Below are 26,084 nucleotides of genomic sequence, written 5' to 3'. Positions count from 1 at the left end.
ATTAAACACACATTTGTTGAGATCTACAAAGGGCAGAGTACTATGTGAATCTCTGGGGATATGTAAATGAAGACTACATGGCCCTTTTCAAGGCAAGGAGTCATATTTTGAGATAACCATTATAATCCAGTGTGATGTACATATCATTCATTAAGTCCAGTGGGAACACAGAGTTGGGGGTGTTTTACTGATTTTGGTTGAGGGTTGGAAAGAGTTTGCTTTGGAAGGGGTAGGTTGAATCCTCAAATATAAATAAAATATTTTCAGGCAGTGGGCCAAGAAAAGAGTTTAGGCAAAAGGAGCAGTCACTTCACTCTGTGATGATTAACTGAACCAGAGAAGACGAAGGCATCCACACAGCAGGACAGCTTATACTTAATTGCATTACATAAAAATTAGGGAATATATGTCAGTTTTCGTATCATCAACGTCAATATAATTAAACATTTATTGGTGTTTATTTTTGTAGATAAATGAGTTAGTTTGTTGAGACACAGAGTTCTATGGCATGGACTATATACTTGGGGAGTTTATAGGATGAGTAAAGCTAGTGTTTCATATTAGAAAGATAAAAGTTGATGCCAGGTTTTAAAATGATCTTATAAAGGCATAATACAGTAGGCTGATTATATTACTTATATGTACATTTAAACATATATTTCCTTTGAAAAATCCTGTTTTGTATTAAAATAAAGGAGTTGTAAATTTTCTATACTTTTTAAATTTAATTTGTTAAAAATAGTGTGATATTTGAAAACATTGATATCTTTGATACACACCTTCCATCTATCATAAATTGGCTGGCTTCGTCTCAAATATATACGTGTTACTTAATGAGACTTTATTCCATAGGGCTTGTTATGTGTTAGGCACTGGAAATGCAAAGATTAATGAAGTGTTTATATTTAGAGTCGTATAATCTAAGGAAAAGTGTGAAAATTTTGGCTTTTACAAGTCACAGGAGGTATAGCAGAGGGAGCATGTGATATTGAGCGGTGAGGGGTAGCAACTCGGGCCCCAAAAAGCCTGATGGGCTTCAGTAAATGGAATTATTTGATCTGAGATTGAAATAGGAGTATGAAGTTACCGAGAAAATTCCAGGCACAGCAGGTGTAAAGATGGGGATAAGGACACTAATTTGGAGATCTGCTTGTAGTTTGGCATAGCTGAAATGCAAGCTATGGTGTGTAATGTAACACACAGAAGCTGAAATGCAAGCTATGGTGTGTAACGTAACACACGGAAGAAACGTAACACAGGACTTAAAACACGTTATGGAGACCTTTGTACAACATACATTTTTTATTAATAAAGTAACATCGATAAGATGTTATTATGGTAAAAACATGCTGTAACCTTTTAACTCTGTGCGTCTCTGGTTTTCTTTTGGTTTTATAATTACTTAAATTTCAAAGGCTTTTTTCCTCAGAATTGAGAAAATAAATTTGAGAATAAAATAAATAAAAATGAGAATTTTCCATTAAATAATGTGCTTATTTCTTTACATTTGAGAATACCCTTTGCACATGTGCATCATTGTAATTATTCACCTTCTTCCCTAATTTTCTACTTCTTGAGACTTATCCAGTATGGGGACCACATGTGCAGTCACCATGGATTTATACTGCCTTTTAATATTTTTATTCTCCAATAAATATTTAATGCAACACAAACAGATGGAGCTTGAGACCTCTGGGCTTGTTGGGCCATGGCTAGTGTAGCAGTGAACCTGGGATTTCAGTCCTGGAAGAGACTCTTTTCATAACCCCAAACCTCATGAAATGGAACCACTAAGTGTTACGATCACATTTGGCAAAAGTCAATAAAATGTAGTCAGTAAATTCCCACATTTGAACGAAATGATATCTTTGTACTATTACTTATTTACACACTTTCCTTTCAGTGAATCTTAACATGTGGAGCCCTGAGAGAGGACAGGCATCAAAATTATTATAAACTGCTTCCAAAAGTAGATGCAAATTACGAATTGTCTGCTTGAACGTATATAGTACATACACACACACACACACACACACACACACACACGGAAACACATATGCTATTTTTGAAAATGTACAAGCATGTATTTTCATGATATGGTAGTTAATACAACTACACATTTATTTTAAAGAAATGTTGATTTCAGTATGTTTTTACCATCATCTATTTTTTATTTAACATACACTCATGATTATTTTATGTGAGACAGCCCATGGCATATTTTTGACGTTAAAAAGGCTACTTAATTTCACAACTTTGAAAATGATAATTTTAAAGTATTTCGGCTTTTATTTGTTGAAAGGATTACTGATACTCATTGCAGTCCTTTCCTTTATTTGAAAATATCATTCTGATGCTTCAGCACTAGAATAAATTTGATTTTTTTCCAAGAAGCACTGTAAATAAGGTAACTGCATAAAAAGGTGTTTTCTTATTTGTTTTTACAAAAGTATTTCTAATATTTTTTGAACTTAATGAAATACTGTTAAAGAATGAAGTGAAATGCTTTTATATGTTGGGGAATATGGTGGGTTTCCTCCCCATAACTTGTCCTACAACCTGAAATGCTTTGCAAACCAAAATAGAAAGCCAGCAAATTTAACTCTTCTATCTTTTCACCACAAACTCAGGGTCAAAATCAAGGCTCACCCTCTTTCTTGTGGCTGCTTCTTCCCAAGGACCGTAAGTACACGGATACTGTAGAATCTAAAACAAAACTTGTTCCAACATTACACACTTGAGAATGTACTGTAAATATAGGTTTCTAGTGACTTAGAAGTTAAAATGATTATTAAAGTCTTTTTTGAAAAACAGGTCTTAAAAATCAATCTTGGTACAGGTATCAACTTCAAAATAAAGCTACTTGGTCCATTTTTACCTTCTAGAGCAGCATACGCTTTTTGGTCATTCAATTATCTTTCATCATCAGGATCTACTATATACAGAAAGTGAATGCTATTCATATTTTTTCTTTTTACAAAATGTCAACTTTCTCTATAGGAATATAATATTAGCTTTGGGATAGACTTCATGCAGTCTTAGAGATATCAGAAACAACTCAGCCTTAAGTAAGAATTTGCTAAGAGTGAGAATGGATAAACCCAGCTGTATAAGCTGGAGCCCTTGATCCAGAAGAGCCCAGGCTTCTGTGAGTAAATAAACAGTGACATCATGATGCAATTTAGTAAGTGCTGTTCCAGAGATGTGACAAATTAGGTCAAAACAATCAAGGTGGGTTTTTCACTCCCACAGCCATTCTTAGAATAATGTAAAGAGCTTTTGAATAAGGCAAATGAAAAGATGAAATTCTGCACTGGTTCCTTGTTTGTGAACAGCACTTCCTATTGCATGCTATCTCTGATTAGCTAGAAAGCACAGAAATCCTATTCTCCATTACCTTCTGACTTCTGATTCTAATGGACCATATGGTTCCCGATTCTTCTGTAAGTAACTTAATGCTTTGTGTAATTAAGAGGGCATATGCTTCCTGTACAAAATCACTGTTAGGTCTCCTTTGCATGGCAGAAACCAACATGGACCAAGTTGTGATATCAGCTTTTATCTGCTGCCAATAAACTTTAGAATTGCTTAATAAAATACAGAGAAAATGATGATACGTCTTGCAGTTTTCAAGATAACCACATGCATTATTCTAGTTTATTCTGAGACTCTCTGCTCAAGAGAACTTAACACCTTGTCACTCCCCAAAACCCTCTCCCCACCAGCAGGCTTTTGTGATGACAGTTTGACCAGGTATCAGGTAAAGTTAAAATTCTCTTTAGATTCTTCCTGAAATTTATGTATTCTATAGCATCATTCCAGCTCACTTATTTTTAAACATCTCACAGAAAACCATTTTTTTTCCTATTAACCTACTCTCTGCAAAGCAAGAACTGCAGGTGTATGGTCAAAGTGTGAGTCATCTGTATAATTTTATACATGAAAGGGACAAAAAAGCATATCACTTTTTGTTTCACATTCTGAGGATTGACTGTCTTTGATCTTAACTCAGAATAGATGTAGAATTAAGTCCTTTATCTTGAGTCTTTATTCTGCTTCAGGTTGCTGGGAGTATGGTCTAATTCCTTTCCTTTGTTCCACTCAAACGCTTTTTACAACTATCAGAAGATACTGATTTTTACTAAAGCAGTAATTGTCAGAGACCCTAGCTAGGAGTCATGTTGGTGGGGTTCTACACAGATCTAAATCCACTGAAGGCAGTGGGAGTTTTGAAACTTAAAAAGTAGTATGCAAAAAAAGTGACGTATGAGTATGTGAGTTAATTTTTATCTTTTCGGTTGGGGTATGTGCTAGATTGCAGTAATGACTGTACTTATTCTACACCTGTTGTCCTATCCGTGGCTTGCTCTGTAACTTTGTGATAATCTCCCACCATGACTGGGAAGAACTTCCCTGCCTATTGACTGTGGTCTCAGCCATGTAATTTGCTTTGGCCCAACGAAGGAGGTGGAAATAACAGTGTGCAATTCTGCACCAAGGTTTCAAGGTAACTTGTGTGTTTCTGACTGAGTTTTTGTGTTTCTGCCTTAGCCAGAGAAGGACATTCCTGGCAGTCTGTTATTCCTAGACAAAGAGGAGAGACATGTGGAGCAGAGCCAACCACAGATAAATGAGGAACTTACCTGAGGTTAGTCGGACTCTATAGATGCATAAGAAATACTAGTTTATAGTTGTATGCTACTGAGTTTTAAGGTGACTTGTTTGGCAGCAAAAAGTCAATTTGTATTTGATGTGCCCTAAACAGAAATCCTCTCCAGAGGTGGCTATTCAAAAATTTCAAAGATCCTTATAGAAATCTACAACAAAGATTTTGCTAATTAGTATATGGCTTGCTAGAAATGGATGAAATGAACAATGTTTAAGATATGTCATCGGCTCTGCCCCCATAATTATTTGGGTCATACCAGTTAGAGAATCCAGCTAGCTTAACTCATTACTACCTTTAGATCAGGTCTAGAGATTCATTGGCTCTATGTTCTCCCTACTCTATGCAACAATATGTTGTTTTTCAACTATAGGATTGACCAGATTAAAAAAAAAAAAGGTTAAAAAAAATAATCATATGACTGATTTCGTGCCCGATTGGTAATAAATGTTTGCCTGTTTGGCAAATTTTTCTAAGAATTGTTTTCATTGTGAAATATGGGGGCAATCACTACTGTTTGCACTGAATACTTCTGGCTCTTCGTCTTCCATGGGACATTGCATGGTGAGGTTCATCGTTAGTAAGCTGACTGAGCATTTAATTGCTATTACAGGGCCTCTCCCTTTGCTCTCTGCCATGGCCTCTGGCAGTGTTCCTTTTAGTTGCTGTCTGTCAGTCTGGGTCTCTGAGTGAGAACAACAAGGACAAGGTCAGAGCCGTTAGTCGGCCTCCAATGGACAGGACATATGCCTTTGTTATATTAGCTTCTGAGATTTGGGTTTTTCTTTTTCTTACTCAAATGTAGCCTAGGCTCAGGTACCATTTGATAATGAGGCTATTGGGAAGAGGAGATATAGTGCTCACCTGACTCTAATCACCTCATGTGAATACCAGTAATAAAACTTGACAGTTATTTAATGGATAATTTGGCAAAAGTGAGGTTGATATATTTCTGTACCAGTGACTCAAATATGGCTTGAATCTTTTCTGGACTGAGAATTAGTTGATGGGGCTCTAATTCTTTCTCATTCAATAAGTAGATTGTTTTAAATAGGAATACGGATTTCTCATGACTGGGTTCTGCTTTGAAAGAGGGGATGGTATCTAGTTTAGAAGACTGCTGGTGGTTTGGAATAAATTATATCTGACATGAGAAAAATACATATTTTGCAAAGTTAAGATAGTTAAATAAACTTAGGATGTTGTCATTTTAATTTTCTCTCAGCAATGCTCAGGGCCAATCCTGGTAAGAGTCTTTGCAACCCAGCTGGGAAACTTCACCAGCTCCCAGGAATTGATGTCTCAGGGCTGTTGAAACAGAAAAATTGGAGGGTGTGCTGAACATGTGAATTACACATTTCAGTGTGTGTGTTTTATGTGGGATCTTGTTTCATCTTCCCACAGGGCTCTGCTTTAAGTATGATTCTTCCTATGTAGGATTCTTCAAAAGTGGTTGAAGGTTAGGTTAGGTCAGTTGGCCAAGACCACTGGCACATTGAGAAAAAATAGCAGCACTTGGACTTCAACTCATTCCTTTTCCTCCAAGTGTCATGCCTTCTGCTATGAGCTGCCTTGTGTTCCATCCCCACCAGGGCTGTCCCTTAAAACACACTGGACACGTCCTCTGAGTTCTCATTTGGTATCCCTGGGACTTGGTCCTCGGTGATCAAGCATGGGTCACACACAGTATGCGGTGGTCCTGCAGTTATGTCCTCCCGAAGACACGTAGTGCCTTTTCTGACATATCCCATCGGCCCACTTTTCTTATTCTTCAATTGCTTTTCTTGCCACCTTTCCCCATTTTATCATTGTCCCTTTTCTCCATACTTTTCCCATTTAGTACTGTATCTTTAGGGATTTGGTAAGAGGAAAATGAGTTAGGACTCGATCACTAGGTAAGTAAGTGAGGGAAGAAAGCTGAAATATTTTAGTTTTTCTTCTTCTGACCAGCCAACGTGAACAAAATATGATTGATGGTAGTTTGGCAGTATTTCTGAAAGCCAGGTGGTTTAAAATATGATAGATGTACTTTCTTAAACTATTATTTAAAAAGCATAAAGTCTATCTCCTCTTTCTTTATATAAGTTTCCTAAGTGTGAGTAAAAGAAATGAACAAAAAGAAATGGGTTAGCCTAGTCTCACATACTGGAGAAACCAAGTAGTATTATACAACATTTCTTATTCTGAATACTCATGAAATATAAACATTCCAAGCTATGGCTATCTGGGGGGAGTTTATGTTTACGTGAGCATTGCATTAAACTTGAGTCCTCAGCAAATATGGTCAGAAGATATGTTCATATATCTTTTGAAGGAAAAAAAAAATCACAACATTGTTGAAGTGATTTAAATACGTGTCATGGAGTTGTAGTAGGAAGTACTAGATACAGTTTGACTGGGGCCTCAACAAGGTCAGCAAGGACCAAAGTGAGGGTTTTTGCTTTCTGGGATTTGTTTGTTTGTTTGTTTGTTTTCTTCTTTCTGCTTTAACAACTGTCCTGTATTCCAGGCGGCTGCGAGAGTTCTAGGCCTTGCACAGGCAGGCTTGGCAACACACTGCGGCAAAGGAAGTCTGGCCTTTGCTTCGGCTTGCTTTTTAATAGTGAGGCAACTTCTTCCAGGAGCAGTGCCTGCAGAAACCATAAGCCCTTACTGGCTTGTATTTCATTCCATGCTCACCATTAAATAAAATAGATTGAATCTTGAGGTTGGTATAAGACTGCCCCTCCCTGAGACAGACATGCAAACTACATCAATTTTGGTAAACAGGGAAGAAGGACAAGTATCCGTAGTGCAGGCAAGTGACAGTGACTATTAGAGCATTTGGTTTGCTTCCACGTTACAGTTTGTTTTTCCTGTTGTCATTCCTGCTGAAACTTGTGTGTGTAAATATGTAGTATTTGTTTCTTGAGAAAGAGAAAAGAAAAGGGATGATTCTTACATTGTTAAGATTCAGCAGGCTCATGGAAAGTAGCTTCTTGAACATTAGGAATGAATTTGAGAAAATGCATTTTGTTTCAAGTGGTTAAGAAAATAGTGAATTACTTGTATTCCATTTCTGCTAATCCTTCTTGGTTAACCACATCTTGTTTGTTTCTTCTGTCAGTATCTATAATGTTTCCATCGTTAATTTAGAGATTATACATTGTTCTATTTTGCAGCCCACACATAGAAATATCCTCATTATTATATGTTTAACTTGCTCCCAGATTGATTAGTCATGGGTGTGTATTGCCAAATACAGTGCAGTGTATTATATAGAGAAAAATCACTTTGAGCAGAAAGATGTTTATGTATATGTGTGTATTGTAGTGGGGGATAGTTGTTGGTGAAGACTCCGTTTCCTTCTATTGAAAAACAACATTCAGAAAGCACTCAAGTTGCTGCAGGAAACAATGAAAGGAAGGAAACGTTAGTCAAGGGTGAAAGGCACCATATGTCCTTCAGTACCTAGGCACAACGGGGAGTCAGCCTAATAGCTGTCTTAATGCCCCCTGTTGTGTGTAGGTATTGAGGACATATGGTATATTTCACCCTGAACTGTGAATTTCCTGAAACAGCTGTAATGTTCTTTTAATGTAGTTTGTGTCCGTCATTATATATAAGCAGAGATGTTTAAAGCATCCCCCTTTCTCCCACTCTCAGCAAGCAAAGGAAATTTACATTTTGTTAATATACACTTGTAACTATTGAACTTTCTCATTTTGAAACGTTACTTGCCCACTCTCTACCTCTCTGCCTTCCTCCACATATCTATTTTCCTCTCTCCATTTCTCGATCCTATTCCCTTTTCCTCTTTTCTGTAGTTAGTAGCAAAGGGCTACTGTTGAGGAAAAGGAATGACAGTTTTTTCAAGTTGTTTTTAAAATGACAGCTTGCATATCAAAACCACTTATATGCATTTTTATTTTTAAGATGTTGAGCAAATTTAGATCTCCATTTCAAGTTTGGGGTTTCAAATATATTAGTAAAAGTGGGAAGCTTTGCTCCTTATCTCCTGAAGAGTCTTTTTTTTTTCCTTAGGGGCATTTTATGCTTGTTCTGAATTCATACAACCAGTTCTGATTTGCAATCTATGACTTAGAAACAGTTTAATAGGATTCTTACATTCAAACAGTAAAACATAACCTGATTGTGAAAATGAGAAAAATAATCTTATGAGGGCCAAATGGAGCATAAATTATGATAAAAATTATGTAAACCTATAGTCAGGAATATGGATGAAGGATATAATTTCAGAGAGACATTTTTGATGTGAAATTAATTTGGCATAGGTATCACTGTTAAATAGGTATCACTTTCAGTTCATCTAAAATCAATGAAGGTGATTAATGGCTCACGTAAGACACAAATGACACATCTTAGAGAACAGTTACTTCTCGAGGGTCATGGGGCGGGGGATGAGAATTTACAGCATTCAGTTAGGACCCAAGTAATTGCTTACTTAAATTAATAATGGCTCAACACTTAAAAAGAAGGTATGAATATGTAATAGACTGTAACACTTTGCCTTCATATGAGGACATTTTATTATAGTTTTGACTTGTGGTAAATGACGGAACTACCTCATTTTAAATGTATTTTATGTCTCTCTCTCTCTCTCTCTATATATATATATATATAGACATATATATATATATATAGACATATATATATAGACATATATATATATAGACATATATATATATATATATATATATATATTTCTGTTCTTTGAAAGTAAATTTTTCATATTTTACTTGGTTGTGGTAGTGTGTGTGGGATAGAGCCATCATTCATCCTTAAAGATTAAGGAACTGAAATGCACACAGAAAAGTGTTACAGCCAGTTGTTATTAACAAATCCACCTGCTCAGACATCTTTACTTTGGTAATAAATGTAGCTGGATAGGGACAGATTAGGCTAAGAAATCTTCCAGGCATTTCTTTGGTGAATAAAGGTTTGATAACATACTATATGCCCTAACTACATACAGATGTTTTAACATCAGTCAAATAGCTTCCCAGAAGAGTAAAATAGCATTAAAGCTAGCTCTATTACCTTGGAATTTATGATAATAGTTATAAAATGTTTACTTTTGTTTAATTTCTTATAAAAAGATTAACCAACTAAAACTAAGCAAAAGAAATATGATATAGGAGCCTACTTGAGAAAACTTGTTTGGCATAAGTTATTTCTAAAAGTTGGTAGAATATCTTTGTAACAAACGCATTTCTATATTTTTTAGAGTAGAGCCAAATCATCATTATTAATTATTCAGAGTCTTTTGATATGTAAAGTGATATTTAGTTTAAAATATTCCATAATTCTTATTTAACAGTAATACACATTCTTCTTTCCTTAATTAGTTCATACGAAGATTTTTTTTTTCCAATTTGCATCAGGGTTCCAGTCACTTACAAAACTGACAGTCCTTTTGTAATAAGTATGTCTAGAGTGGTGTTTTTTAAACTTTAATATGCATAAAACTCACCTAGGATCTTGTTAAAAATGCAGATTCTCACTCAATTAGTCTAGAACGGTGCCCACTTTTCTGTATTTCTAAAAAAGCACCCAGGTCCTGCTGGCATTGCTGGTTCATTGAGTAAAAGGCTCAATTCAGTTTGTCATATACCTTGGCTGCAAATGGGTGCCCTTTGGGAGATTTTTAAAGTTACCAATACCTAGTCCCACTCAGAAAATTGAATGAAACTCTTGATGTGGGGTGCAGGCATCAATATTTTTAAAGTTACCCAGGTGATGTGAAAATGAAGCCACAATTGAGAACAGCTGTTTGAGATGATACCTGATTTCTGTCAAGCTCTGTGATGACCTTAGTACTCAAGATGTACTTCATAAAATCATGTATTCTATTGGAAAATGGGGTAATCTTTCAATTACAGCAGATTGGATAAGAAAATGGATAATTTTTTGGACAGTGAATTCACATTACTGCTACATGTCTCTCACTGAAAGGAGCAAAACAAGAAGATTGAAAAATGTAATTGAATACCACTAAGAGTACCAAAGGGAGATTAAGAATCCATTAAAAAAAAAAAAAAGGTTTGGCTTGATGCAAAGATTGTAACATGAAGCAAAGAAAAGACAAAGGTCAAAGCCATATCTAATTAATTATGGGAGAAACCACATGTAATTAACAGCTGTGTGGGATAAATATCCATGTCTGTGTACTTCTGAAGGTGAAATGGATCTGCTCAAGTGTAGGCCTATGTTACTTACTCTTAGCTGAACTTAACCAATTCTTTGGTCCTGTGATACAAAGAGTGTCCTTAGACCACTGTAATTATAATTACAATCAACTCTGTCTTCTGCACATCCTGTCCAAACTCTTGATTTAGTTTTCTCTCTGATACTTATCACCTTCTGACATACCCCGGTATGTATTTCCTTTGTTTACATTAAAATGTAATGACAGAATTCTGTCTTATTTTCCTTCTTGTATCCAGGTGCCTGAATAGTGTAGAACACAAAATATGCATCTTGGGTAAATATTCCTTGAACATGTAAATGAAATGAAACAAAGAATAGAATAACAAAATAATAACAGAAAAAGGGAGGATAAAGAATGTAATCTTAACACCTGAAAGTAATGTAACATTATATATCAACTACAATTAAAAAAAAAATAAGGTTGAAAATAACAGATACTTGACATCAAAAAAAAAAGAAAAAAGAATTTACTCTTTTTGATCTAAGGATCCATTCTGACTCCTCCTACCAGCTACAGGAATCTTTGTATTGTTTTTATATGAAAGCTTGGCCTTATGAATTATTGTGTCTTGAGTTTTTTAAGATGTCTGCACCATAATACTATCAAGTAACAAATAATTTAAAACTCCACAAAGGCTCTAAAGTTTTACAGGTAAAATATTTCATATACAGGGTACTAAAATCATTAAAATCCTTAATTCAACTGTACAGAAATTACTCTTGCATATTTACAAGATGAACTGAAAGCTTACTAATTTTTCCCATTCGTTCAGAGAACTTGGTAATTTTCAGATTAAATATTCTTTTGGGAGGGGCACAGTAAATATTCTCTTTCGGGAACCTATAAAATAATGGCGGACTCCTACTTTGAATTCTGAAAGATATGCTCAATTTATTCTAAACTCTTGGAATTTAAGGTAGCAATGAGAATCCAACATTGGGACCATGTCCTTACTTTGGAGTCAATACAATGACAATTTTTATTTGTGTGTGATCTGAGTATGAAGGAAAACTTCTTCATTTTACATATCTAATACAATCTGGCACATTCTGTGATTCTTTAATTTTATGTATAACTGAAAACAGAGAAGGACAAAAGGAGATACTGGCAGGAGTGGTATGATTTATGACTATTTTTTGGTAGCCTAAAGTGTAAACAATTATGATGGTCAGCTTAATAATTTCTTGATATTATTTATGGATATTCTACTCTATTGGTTTTGTTTTTCTTTCAATTTCATATTCTTTGAAGTATGTACAGGAGAGGAAATGTCTGATCACAGCACTCTGTTTAAAGACTGTAAAAAATATATTTTATGGTATTTATAATGATAATTTGGAACGTGATTTGGCCACAGTGTGTTTAGATAATTATAGCTTCCTTTCTACGGGGTTGTGCTTCCATTCTGCTTTTTTTTCCCCACCCTATTTCATATTAACATCTTTGGTTTTAAAAATATAAATCAACAACAATTATCTTTTATTTCTCTAAATACTGCTGAAAACAGATAGTTGAGTTAATTTGGGTTAACTTGAGTTAATAGACACTTGAGTCAAATAGTGAATTTTAGGGAAAATATGTTCTTGTTTGTGTTTAATAACATGGTTGAATCGGTGGGAAAAAAGGGGGACAACTGCCTATAAAGAGAGGCCTATTTCCCCTCCATTAAGTTTAATTGCGAACATTTTAGGCATGATGAATCACTGCTGACCACAGGCCACTTCACCGTCATCCTGTGGTCATCATGGGTGCTTGTGGCTACAAGTTTTGTATTTCAATTAGTAGTGGGAAGAAATCGTAAGCATAATTGTGATATTGTAGGAGCCTTTTGTAAGTTGCACATGAAACGGGAAAAAAATAACTCTTTAGAACTCGTTGGCCTACTAAAACCTCAAACTTTGACTTCATGGAAGTTAAAAAATGATCCCCTTCTTTTTGGTTCTGTGCATTTGTCAGGTGGTAAAATCCAAAAAACCATTTATGAGAAACGTTAAAATATGCTTTGAGAAAACCACCATAACTATATTTTAAGATTGTTTTTGCAAAGCCTTGGGCAGTTTAAAGAGCCAAGCAAACAAAAGATGTAAAATGACTTTAGTTGTTCTCTAGCTTGTAACCATCAGAAGAAAACAAAACTGGCTGCTATGGGTTGATTGTAGAAATAATGCAGATTGAGACTCTGATACAGGGCAGAATTTTCAAGTGGTTAGAAAAGAGAAAGAAAATCATGGCAAGTGAGGTCATGGGCTGATGTCACATGAAGCATCAAGAACACACAAATATTTTCTAATAGGACATACTTTAATAGATATTTAGCAACTAGAGTCAGAAGACAAGATGAACAGACGGGCATCACAAAGTTTTTTGTTGGTATATATGAATTCAATGTTAGTACTTATTTGGATTAAATATGGTAAATTCAGTTTTTAAATAAACAAGATAGAAATATGCTAAGCAAAATAATTCAGTCAGAGAAAGACAAATATCATATGATTTCACTCATGTGAAATTTAAGAAACAAAACAGATGACCATAGGGGAAGGGAAGGAAAAATAAGATAATATAAAAACAGAGATGGAGGTAAACCGTAAGAGACTCTTAAATTCAGAGAACAAACTGAAGGCTGATGGAGGGAGGTGCGTAGGGGGATGGCCTAAACGGGTGATGGGCATTAAGGAGGGCATTTGTTGAGATGAGCACTGGGTGTTGTGTGTAAGTGATGAATTACTAAAGTCTACTCCTGAAACCAATATACACTATATGTTAACTAACTTGAATTTAAATTTAAAAAATTTGCAATAACAACAACAAAGAAATAAGAGGGGTTGAGAAGTGGGATTTTTCTTACCTGAATATGAACAGAAATGACTACTAATTCCAAGGTATACATAGCTTCAGAGATCTGACATAGATATAGTCTTAGATTAAAAGAAAAAAAAAAAGCAGGGCGCCTGGGTTGGTTAAGTTGGTTAAGCATCTGACTTGGCTCAGGTCATGATCTTGTGGTTTGTGAGTTCAAGCCCTGTGTCAGGCTCTGTTCTGATAGCTCAGAGCCTGGAGACTGCTTCAGATTCTGTGTCTCCCTCTGTCATTGTTTCTCTCCTGCTCGTGCTTGCTCGCTCGCTCACTCTCTCTCCCTCTCTCAAAAATAAATAAAGAATAAAAAAATTTAAAAATAATTTAAAAAATAAGGCAAACATAGTTGTGTGTGTGTATGTGTGTCTGTGTATGTACATATGCCAACACAAGCACAAAAAGTCTCCAAATATTTTGCCCTATGTATAGGTATGCGTATAAATGCAAGGAAAAAATGAAAAGTAAAGTATGGAAAGTAAGCGAAGTATTTACTTATAAAATGGGAGATGAGATGGCCCTGGAACAAAGGGGAACTTTGTTACATAATTTTAATTTTTTACCAGAAGTCATGTAGTGCTTTTGTAATTATTTTTGGCAAATTATTAAAAGAGAAAAGGAAGATAAAATTTATGCCTTTGAGACAGAAAGTGTAAAACTAGAAGGTGATTAATGTTTCCAAGTTTTAAAGTAGTTAGAGTGGCTAGAGGCAGCTAATGGAAAAGTCCAAAGTTTGAACTTCATAAACATGTCTTGTTCAGGACCTTCGCACTCTCCAGTTTGTTTCCCTCCTGCACAGTCACCTAGCTTCAAGCTCTCCTTGCAGATAGCTACAAGACTGATTCCTTTACTTTAACTGTGATGAAATGACATTTCTTTGCGTGGTCCAGATTCCCCTTCCTAAAATATCGCCTGCTACTCTTCCCTCGTTTCTTTACCCTGAATTAGTTTCCTCCATGGCATTTTTCACGGAATCACATGTATTTTCAAGTATTATCATGTTAATAGGTGTTTCCAGCACTGGAATGTAAGCTCCATGACCACAGGGCCTGTGCCTTTTTCTCTTTTTGGCACCTACAACAGTGCTCAACATGTAGCAGTTGCTAAAAACATATGTATTGAAAGGAATAAGACTGTCTTTTAAGATGCCTTTAGGAACAAAAGAAAAATAAGGCGGAACCTCAAATAGGATGCCCAACAGAATATAACCAACTTTCATGGAAGTTAATTTGTTCCATTTACAAATAATCTTTATATCTTATATTTCACAGCTCTTAGATATTTGAATGTGTCTCTTCGTATTAAGTGAATAATTTTAACTTAAAATTCAATGTAGAGAAAATTATGGCTTAATATTAATTTTGGACCATCTCTTCACAGCAGGGATTTTCACTTGTGCTGCAGTCTCTAATTTCTCAAAATTTTTGCATATGGCTACCACAGAGAGTCTAAAGGAAGAAACTGTGGCCTCGGAATGTTGTCTTGGCTCAAAAGCAACCTATTGTATATATTAAAAGTACTTCTCAGTCATTATGTTGAACTTACATTTTTCTTTCCTCATGTTTTCTATTTAATTATTAATAAGTATTCCTATAAGCATACAATAACAAGAAAAAACACTCAGATGTGTGGGTGTTTGATTAAAAAGCTTTTTAGTCATAGTGTCCACGTCTTTTTGGGGGGAATATTTTGTCTGAGTTTTATACTAGATTTTATATGTCAAATAAAAATCAATATGAATTTCTGTCCAAAGTTGTTCCAAATTGTAGGCTTTACAAATCCCCTCTCCCTTAAAAACAATTGGTAATATAGCATTTTAGAGCAAACAACTTTTGCCTTGAATATAATATATGGTGAAGGCAGAATTTTACAAAACCTCAACTAAAAGATAAATATTGGGAAGGATAATTTATTTTCCTACCTATGGTGAAAGAAAATTTGCAAGGTAGCATTTTTTTTTATTGATTTCTCCTTGTGTACTTAATCATGAACATTTTAGAAATTAATTTCATTTTGTTGTTGCTTAAGTGAGTGACTAGTTTATCTATGAAAGATGCTTAATATCACTACAAAAAGCAAGTAAAACAGTGAATTAAAATTACACAGTGTTTCAAATAAGCATGTGAGACGTTACTATTAATGTTATGAATGCTAGACACCAAAAATAGATCTAAAATAACCAAATATGGTAAAGAAACAGAATGTATATTCAGGTAAATATAATTTTCTGACACTGAAGATTATCTAGGAAAAAGGGTTTCTTATTTGAATGGTGTGAATGTGCATAAGCATTATGATAATTTAGAATTTTAGGATCACTCAAGGCATTTTATGGTCCCCTAATCATCACAATATTGGAAGTGTGTCTAAAAATTAGTTATTTATAAGAATGCAGATCCCAGGACCCCAAAGCCCACCATTCTGAGTTTTAAAAACATATCTCTAAGAGTTCTTATCTACCCCAAACTTTGAGAACTACCCTCTGACAACATTATGAAAGAGGTGATAATACAAAAAGCATAATAATTATAGCAATATTGTTGCTAAGAACTAATATTTCAATGTGCTGATCATTACCACCATTCTAATCACATTACATGTATTAACTCCTTTTCTAATCTCAGTGACCCGACATGGTAGATACTACTGCAAACTCCATTTTGCTATCGAAAGTGTATCACGGAGAGGTTAAGTAACTTGACTAAATAACACAGTGTATAAGTGGAGGAGGCTGGGGCCAACAATGGAACCAAGGGAGCCTTCCTGGATTTGCCATATTAGTCCTCTCAGGGTCCCCTCATGTGTGACCCATGCCAAGCATTGTGGGTCAGAGATGAACAAGGCACGTCCCACTCTCAGAGACCTTGAAGTCCAGAGGGGAGACAGACAAACGCTGAGACAAATGCAAATATGATTTAGATATAAGATGATCAGAGAGGAGTGGAAAGACTGTTCATCTCTATGGGGAAATCTTCACAAAGGAACCAAGTCAAACTTATAGACTAAGTGGAAATGGCACATGAGATGATGACAACATTCCATATGGAACCGGCTGGGCCCTACTGCAAAGTCACAGAACGTTAGCGCGTGACTCGTTTAGAGCAAAGAAGTGTAGCATGGCACAAATATAGCGTGCAGGATGAGGACAAGTGGAAGGAGGTGGAGCTGGAGACGTACATCAGGGCAACATAGGAAAAAAGTGAAGAAAATGGCTATACTGGCCATGCCAATTCCATAGGCAAAGGTATACAGATTTTTTTGTTTTTCCTATGACAACAGTGCCCTCTTGAGTTGTGCAGGGCAAATCCGGCACTAATGCATACAGTGGGGAGTGGTCGTGGAAGAGTGTTAAAGGATGGTAGTAATAAAATGAAATTTGCTACCAATTCAAGCCAGTGCTTCATAAACCACATACAGGAAGACCATAACCCACCTAAAATATGATTGAATTTGGGTAGACCTCGTCACATGAGTTGATCTAAATGCAGGTGATTTCTTTTCAAAAAGAGTCATTTTAAGAAAAGACCTTGGGGCGCCTGGGTGGCTCAGTTGTTAAGCGTCCGACTTCGGCTCAGGTCATGATCTCGAGATTCGTGAGTTCAAGCCTCGCGTCGGGCTCTGTGCTGGCAGCTCAGAGCCTGGAGCCTGTTTCAGATTCTGTGTCTCCCTCTCTCTCTCTGACCCTGCCCCTTCATGCTCTGTCTCTCTCTGTCTCAAAAATAAATAAACGTTAAAATAAAAAAAAAAAAAAGAAAAAGAAAAGACCTTGAATACAGCCCTTTGCTGTGGAGGTCAAAGTTCACCTAGACTCTTCAGGATTGTTAAACATGTAAATATCTTTATAAAGTTGTCATTACTGAGGGCAAGAACTCTATCAAAGAGATGTTGCAGACTCAAGAAAGATAACAATTGACTATAGCAGAGTGGCCGCATAGCACACTGTTTGGGTTTTGCTGTACATACTGCATTTTGCTCCATCACTTAAGAAACTTACGTGGGACTCTACCAAGCTCAAGTAAAAACACTTCTTTTTTAAAATTTTCCATTCATTTTTTTTTTTGAGAGAGAGAGAGAGAGAGCCAGCGAGCGAGACAGAGCGTGCATGAGCAACGGAGGGGCAGAGAGGGAGACACAGAATCCGAAGCAGGATCCAGGCTCTGAGCTGTCTGCACAGAGCCTGATGTGGGGCTTGAATCCATGAACTGCGGGATCATGACCTGAGCTGAAGTAGGTCACTTAACCAACTGAGCCACCCAGGTGCCCTCAAGTAAAAACACTTCTTAACAGCTTGACTTACTGGGCAGGGTGGTTTGTCACTGGGGCATCACGGCAGGAAGAGAAGCAAGCATCTCAGAGCACTTGCTGAAGAAGCAGGTTTGAAGTGACACAGCAGCAAAACAGACAGGAGCAGAATGCAGGCTTCTTAAGGAAGCTTAACGCGATTCATGAGGGACAGAATAAGCTAAACATTTCCAACAAATGGAAGAATGGAGAACACTCTATATGAGTTGAAGTGTGGAGAAAACTCTATGCAATCACGCAGGAAGGCAAACTTTAGAGACTACTGAGAGGATGATTATAGACGAATTATTAAAAATAAAGAGTGGTAAAAGTAAGCAGGCTATGTTAAAAAATAATCTGTAGGAGAAAAAAGCAAGTTAATAAAAAGAGGAGAAATATTTTAAGATGTGATATGTCTGGTAATTTTAATGTGTCCATGCAAATGATCAGGGAGGTTCCTGATTTTCTGAAATAGTCATCTGATTAAGTTGTTAGCCAAGATTCAATCTCAGGCAGATTTGATGCCAAAGACTACCTTCTGTTAGTCCTAGCAATTTAACAAATTCTGTGAACCCTATTATAATTATGATTTATGAACTCATTACACAGAACATCACATTGTTTCCACAAGAGAAGGCTCTCCCCCTAACTCACTTCGCAGGGTTGTTGGGGAGGGGTGTCTGTGCCTAGATAAATGTGAATTGGGATATATGATCCGCTTATACTTGCAAAAATATGCTGTAATGCTCTTCTTTAAAGGTAAATTTTAAAAATTGAATATTTGTGGAATGGGGCAGCTTTTGTTGATTTTTTATGGATGCGATTTAATAAAGGATAACAGTAATACTGTATTTGTTTGTATAGGGAATATAAACACTGAAGTATTGATAAATACCTTTTAAATTACGTTACATGTAGGCTGAAAAACTAGTGAAATCTCTGAGTTTGTACTTGACCTTGATCAGTTTTTAGACATGCAGAATCAGTCTTGTAAGAATAGATTATAAGAATATCCTAAGTATCTGGGTGAATGAGCAGAAAACCTTTCGTGTCAGCTACCACAGTATAAAATGGTAAAGAATAAAACACTTAAAAACTATATGCATTCAAAAAAGGTCTCTGAGGAATTTATTCCTATTCTTGGCTCATAGTCCACACTTGGAGCCTTTGCGTTGCCTCTGCTGAGTCCTTATTATCCCCTATGTTTTCCTGATCTGTCATTGCATAACTTGGCCCAGCCCAATGACTTGAGTGGGACCAGAAATGTCTTTCAAACCGAGCTGATTTTTCCCCAGTCATTTCAACTCTATCCAAGACTGTGTAAGTGTGGCAACAAAATATGGGACTATATGAGGAAGGACCCTGGAAACAAAAAAGAGTATTATTCTCCTGGCGAGGGATAGGTTACACACACACATCTGTAAAGGTGTGTGCAGTTATGGTTTCTTCATTTCAAGAAGATTTTTAAAAAAATGAGAAGACATGCAAAGCGGTGTGCAGGGGTGCTCCACTATAAAGTTATAAAGAATCTGTGAGGGTGACAGTTGAAAATATATCATAAATTATTGAGGTTTTAAATGAAAAAAATAATTGTCATAATAATATTCATAGCTTTTCTGTGTGTACTACTTCATTTACATCTCCTGACAAACATGTAAGATAGATATAATTATTTTTCTTTACAGGAGCAGCAATTGAGCCACAGAGGGATGACTAAAGTGAACATAGGTCAGGGGAAGAATAAGTCCTTGAACCTTACGTCCACTGAATTCATAGATTTTTAAAAGTCAGAATTTTTAGAAGAAGAATTTACAGTTTTTACTTGAAATTGGAGATTAGGAACACATACTAGGAAATACTATTCCACACGGTGAAGGATATATGCTTTTAAATTAAAAGGTAATCTGAATGGATTTTAAAAGGATTTGAGAACCTTGCTCAGCAGCCACTGAATAGAATTTGGCACTACTTCCATTCTTAAAGTTGGAGGAAGAACTCCTGTGTCTTCCTATGGAGTTCTTGGAGGTCCTCTTAGGGAACACTGCAATGCCAAAGCTTGTAGAACAACCTACAAACCCTTTGACTTTGAGAACTGAGAATTTTAAGCTGTAGGTGAAGTTCTGTTTGTGGTTAAGTTTTACCAAATTAGTAACTAAATATTATCCAAAAGGGAAAGAAAAAACAAAACAAAACATGAGGCAAGGTGGTAGAGATTGAATGTATGTTAGAAATTCCATTAGCTTCTATAACAATTTTTCTAGGAATATGAGATAATAATTACAATGGAAGTATTTCTGAAACATACCATATTCTAAATCAAACTTTATTCAGAGACAGTTATGTCTGTACTTACAGTAATTGTATGGTAGATTCAAAGAACTTGAAAAATTTAAACAGATTATCACATTTTTTATTATTATAATTTTAAGTGTTCTAATATGTATTTCTCCATTACAGAAAATATTACTGTGTAAATCCAATGGTTTTCAGTTGTACAAGGGTGGTAGAAAATCAATGCATTGGGGAAGCTTTTATGTATGTATGTATGTATGTATGTATGTATGTCGGGCTTTGCTGGTTTGCAAAGTTTTAACTTCCTGGGAATGATGAAGAATGAGCACACTGAGAAAACACATTATATAATTGCAATATATGTATTTGCAAAGCTATATTTGTGAAATAAATAATAAATCATGGTAATGGGTAATGACATACTTAAAAATTATTTGAGATATTTAACAAAATGATAGAACCCATTGCCAGCCTTTGATTGTCATGTGAACTCCAGCAGTTTACTCACGCTTTTCAATGTCAGAGAAAATTGAAAGATGGAAGATGACACATTTAGAGGCATGTTATGCCAAGGCATTCAGGTCACACATTTCTGTAACAAGAATTATAGCTTACATTTAATAACCACCTGCTATGTGAAAAACACTGTGTCAAGTGCTTTATATGCAATATATTATTCAATTCTCATAATGATTCCATAAGGTGATACTCTCATCATCTCCATTTTTAACAGACAAGGAATTTAGTTTATTATTAATTAGAAATTTAATAGTTAATATTAATTAACTTAGACCAAGAGAGGGCACAAAATTTTCAGTTGTCTGTTTACAGATCCATGGTCAGAACCAATAAGCAGATATACGTAATATATCTGATACAGATAGATCATAAATTAATTAAAACAAGAAATACAGTTTATGTAATAAACATAGTCTAAATCATATTCAGGCTTCAAACTGACTAACTAAATAGATGTTTATGTTGGGGTAGGCAAGAATGAGGAGTGGTTATTCATAAACATTAAGGTATTTTGCTTTCTATAAGTAGGTAAGTTTTTTATGAAAGGGACTGAAAAGTTTCCACTATATAAAAAGGTTGGAAAAGCTTTTTCAAGCTTACTTGTAAGTACAAAGATAGACTCTTAATGGATACAGAGAAACTTATGGTGGAAGAATATTTCCACATGATCCCATGCAACTGTTGTTCTAGCGGAAGAAGAGAATAATTGATGGTAGCTATTTGCAGCATTTCAAGAAGCCAGTAAACAAACAAACAAACTTTCCATAGAATAAGACTACCTGGTTAAAAGGAATTTTTGCTTTGTGTTTATGGGGGTAATAATGAAATTTATAGTTGTGTGTTGAAACTATCTATAGCATATGTACATAGATGTATATAGCAGTATTGTATTTGGAGCTATTTTCCAAGTGATACAAATAAAAATGAGTATGTAATAAAGGCAATTAAGACTTGCTCTGATTCATGTAACACATAGTAGCGTATAATTAGTGCTAAACCACTTTAAAATACAATGCTCTGACATACCCAGGGAAGATTTATTAGAAACAGAAGATGTGTTATTGTAACCAATGATACTTTGGTAGCTAGTGATACAGGAACTATAGACAGAGAAAAATTAATTAAGAAATAATGGCTTTTCTTCGGTATCGGGGCCCCTGTCTGAGCAGGATAACTGCTCCAAATCTGTTTCTCTAGCAATCTTTTAGGCAGCATACACGTGGCTGGACCTGGACACAGGCAACTATTAACTCAAGTGATCCAGAGGCTCTTTTCTAGTGTTGTTCAAACTGCTGATCACCATCTAGGAGAGGGTAATGCAATCAGCTTAGGAGGGCTTATGCATATTTTCTATGTCATAGAAATGAAGGAACTGGCAATGTCCAAATGGCTCTTGTGGACTAAGGATGACAGTTTTATGAAATATTTTCTTTGAACCATGGATGTGTGTGGAAAGGATAGAGGTTGGGCAATGGTGAGTTATAGAAAACTTCTGTATGGCTCATAAAGTAAAATGTATTTCTGACTGAGTGGAGAGGATTAAAAAAATTAACATTTCTCTAGGACATGATCATGGAAAAGCTGATAAAAACTTCCAGTGTGGACACCCAATAGTGTTGGGGTCTCCCTAGTCCCACTTGTGGGTCTCCTATTTAGGAGCATGATTTGTTCTACTTTCTGTGTCTGTGAAATCCATCCCATCCCTGTATCATATAAACTTCCTTCAGATGCTCAGACAGGGGAGCTTTCTAATTTGTTTCTCTGTTGATCAATCCATCTTCTATGCCATTTCCAAATGAATTTTTCCCATCCATACTCCTGCCTAGAACTCTTTAATGTTTCTTCATATGGTCCAGGTTAATTTTAAACTCTTTAATTTGGCATGAAGTTTTTGTTGTTGTTGTTGTTTTTGTTTTGTTTTGTTTTTGCCATTGCCCCTTACCAATATTTCGAGCCTTATTTGCCATCATTGCTATAGAAAGACCCGAGGTTCAGTGAAACCAAAACACTTGCTGGACCAGGTTGCTTGAGGGCATTTCACACCTTTATGTTTCGGCTCAGGGGTGTCCTTTTTTATTGTTTATTTCTCTCTTTGTAAACCAGTAAACCTTTAATTTGTTCTTGGAGTCTCTATTCATGCATCCTCTCCTTTGTGAAACCTTCACTGATACTCCCCACCCCAACAAGAGTAAGAAGGGTCATCTTTTCTGCCTTCATGATCCTTTACAAGGCTGTCTCTCCAATTCTGTCTTATACAGCTTTTTATTCCAAGTGTACAATACAGTACTTAGGACATAACGAGAGATTAATACATATTTGTTGAATGAATAAATGTCAGTAATCATGGAGTTATAGATAAAGGTATTAATATTTGCTGGACATATTTATTTGATTGATGCTCTCCTTTTTCCAAAAACCGAATAAATATTAATTAATATACCAACACTGCAAAATTGAAAATGAGTTTCCACATTACATAATGAAATCACCATCATTTAGTAGACATGATGCTTTGAGCCCTGCCAATAACTGCTTGTCTAAGCTGTTCTTGATGAGTTATTATTTTAGTCTGAAGAACAGTGAAGGGAAATTATTTGTTTGTGTATTTATAATATTTTCTGTATAATGTGTGTTTGTGGGGTTTGTGGGGAGAAGAGTGAGAAGCATTGTGATAGAAAGCACAACAGAGAGAATGGGAGAGAAAGACATCATGAAGAGAAACTAAGAGTTCATGTTTTCACCAGTGATTTTGGTTCAGAGAGCATTTGATGCCTACCAAGAAGTATAAATCAAAATTTGAGGCTCCAACCTGTATTGAGTCAGTCATTTATCTTAAGGAAATAGGGATATAGATACAAATTCAAATTGTTTTTTTTTAATTTTTTAAAACAAGCAAAACAACTAAAATGAATAATATGCTTGCCTTTTTAATATAAAAAGAATGATTACTCGAGATAAATTAAAATGTTGACCCTATTGTTTTGTAAAATTGTGCTCATCTTCCTTGTGGAATAATGAAGAATTTTCCTCTAGCATTTGAACATCCAACCATAAATTAGATAATTTTTCTTGGCATGTAGTTTTTCAACCACACCACTGCTGTAATGGATAATCAAAGAGAGACTGAATCCATATCTTACAAATGTAATCATAAATAGATATTTCACACTAATGTTGGCAAGTGTGATCTGAAGTATTGGACAGATGTGTAATATAAAGAGATTAAGCTGACATCTGTGTTTCTGATAGTGAGGTGTGGATTTCAGAAACACAGAGAGTTAGGGAATGATGGAGCCAGACATCCAAGTATTATGTTAAAGGACAGGGTTGGGGAGTCATTTAGGCAATGACTAAATTTTATAAAACCTTCCTTTGTGATTCCTATTAGGCTTGACATTGTGTAAGGTATGTATTTTTATTTATTATTATTTTTTATGTTTATTTTTGAGAGAGAGAGAGTGTGTACGCATGTGCTTGCGTAAGTGGGACAGGGGCAGAGAGAGAGAGAGAGGGAGACAGAGGATCTGAAGTGGGCTCTGTGCTGATGGCAGAGGGCCTGATGCGAGGCTCAAACCATGAGATCATGACCTGAGCTGAAGTCTGATACTTAACTGAATGAGCCACCCAGGCACCCCTATTTGTTATTTTTAAAGGAAGGAATATATCATGCACTAGGTCTTGCTATGGGTCTTTTCAGAATAACCCTATGAAGTAAATATTCTTAATTATAACTTTAACCCATGTAATGTCTTTTTTTATGGGTCAAGCAATATGTGTATATTTCTCAACAAGCATTTTCTATCGTGTATTTCAAATAATATTCCCTCAGCCAGACTATGAAATCCTTGTAGTCAGGGACTGCACCCTTAGACTGGTAATAAGTTTCACTTTCTTAGACTTTGTTCTATAGAGGACCCCACTCTAGGCCTGCTCTAGCTCTGCCCTTTCCCATGGGGCAGAGAGTCTATAGGGTCAGGGGGATGTATGTACCTATGACCCATATTCAACCCTCCTGATTTATAGACTATGCCCCTGGTAACTGAAAATGAACATGTCTCATTCCCTGTACCTTTACCTTGCCCATACAATTCTGGCCAGGCACTTGTCTCATTTTATTCTTTGAAACATTAAGCTCATCCTTGCCTTAGGATCTTGTATTTGATTTTTCCTCTACTTCCTATACTAGGATCTCCATTCTGAAGGATAAATACTTTCCTGTTAATCAGTTTTCAGATGAAATGTCACCTCCTCAAAGAGATTTTCACTGACCTACTATGTCAAATAAATTATTTTGTTTCTTCTTTTGAAAAATTTTTCTGCTGTGTGTGTGTGTGTGTGTGTGTGTGTGTGTGTGTGTGTATTGGTCTGAGTGGAATACAAATTCCATGAGAGCAGAACTTTGTTTTCTTTACCATTGTATTCTGCCATATTGCTAGTACCCAGAATGGTACCTAGCACATAAGAGACACTCAGTAAACATTTGATGAATCAATGATTGTTGAATTGTTTGGAATAATCACATATTCAAATACATGTATAATGTTTGAATGAATGAATGAATGAATGAATGATCACATCATTTTTCTGACTCCAAAGCTTATGGTCATTTCACTATTACACACTACTTACACCTATTCTGTGAACCCAGCCAATCCCCTGTACTCTTACAAAGTTTGAGGTAACCCGATGATTCTACACTGTAAAAAATGTTGCAAATTATTTTCATTTCATACCCTTGCATTGTGACATAAGAGATCCTCCCATCAGTAGTGGAGCCTGTCTCTCCTCCTTGCATCTGCATCAGCCCTGTCATATGCTTTACATGATGAGCCATTCCAGACATGATGGCACAGGGTGGCTTTCCTTCTCTTGCTGTGGTGGAAAACCCTGGGACAGCCATTTGAAATAGCCCAGGCTATTTTTACTAGATGATGAGAAACATGTGGCACAGTCCCCTCAGTTGCCCCGGGTGACTGGCTGTCAATTGCCACATGTGTAGGGGTGATACCCTCCTAGATTATCCGTCCTTCAGATGACCTTTCAAATATCCACAGCCACGTGACTGAGTTCAGCATATATCAACAGAGGTAGTTCAGTCTAGAAGAATTATCTAGCTCACCCAAAGAATTATGAGTCAAATACATGGTGGTGGTTGTTTTAATCACTAAGTTTGGATGCAAAAGCTAACTGATACTGAGGCTGTATGGGAAAAAATAAAAACAGGTCCTGTTACAACCATGTCCTTGTAAGTTCAGGTAACTT

The sequence above is a fragment of the Prionailurus viverrinus genome, chromosome B3 (genome assembly GCF_022837055.1).
Source record: "Prionailurus viverrinus isolate Anna chromosome B3, UM_Priviv_1.0, whole genome shotgun sequence".
Lineage (NCBI taxonomy): Eukaryota > Metazoa > Chordata > Mammalia > Carnivora > Felidae > Prionailurus > Prionailurus viverrinus.
Note: the sequence above shows the minus strand (reverse complement) of the source record.